Below are 505 nucleotides of genomic sequence, written 5' to 3' on the forward strand. Positions count from 1 at the left end.
TCTGTCTTTTTATGATACTAAACGACCCTGAAAATCCCAGGTCGCTATCTCAATTCTTTCTCGAGTTATCGTGCGGACAGACAGACAAACACACACACAAACAGAATGAAACTTTTCGGGGCAGTGGAGTAATGGGCTTCGCTAATCGCTCAGCCAATAATTCTCGTAAATACTCGTAAACAAAATGCCATAAAGTGGGTTAGCGATGACGACCATCATGAGGGGTACAGTGGACTCTCGCTAACTGTGCGAGCCGCCGGAGAAGGCAGTCAGTCCGCATGGAACGCGCTGTTTTTCTACAGCTATATCTCACACGACAGTTAGCGAGAGTCCACTGTAATGTACCACTATCGCTCGCTGTTGAGTAAAATTGTTGAACAACAACGCTAAGTTTTACCTGCGTAGCTCCAAAAGTTGGTTATCCACATACAGCTATTTGTTGGCTGAGCGATTAGCGAAGCCTATTACTCCGTCTGGTCGGAAAAAACTTTTTCTGTCTGTCTGT

At 45.3% G+C, this 505-nt stretch overlaps 1 protein-coding gene across 2 annotated transcripts in view; it reads right to left on the reverse strand.

The window, feature by feature from the left end:
• The window catches only part of LOC113212542 (inactive rhomboid protein 1), a 122,343-nt gene that overhangs the window by 86,937 nt on the left and 34,901 nt on the right, over window positions 1-505 (reverse strand). The window lies entirely within an intron of this gene.

Source organism: Frankliniella occidentalis, unplaced genomic scaffold, assembly GCF_000697945.3.
Source record: "Frankliniella occidentalis isolate FOCC.00 unplaced genomic scaffold, Focc_3.1 Scaffold34, whole genome shotgun sequence".
In the NCBI taxonomy this organism is placed as follows: domain Eukaryota; kingdom Metazoa; phylum Arthropoda; class Insecta; order Thysanoptera; family Thripidae; genus Frankliniella; species Frankliniella occidentalis.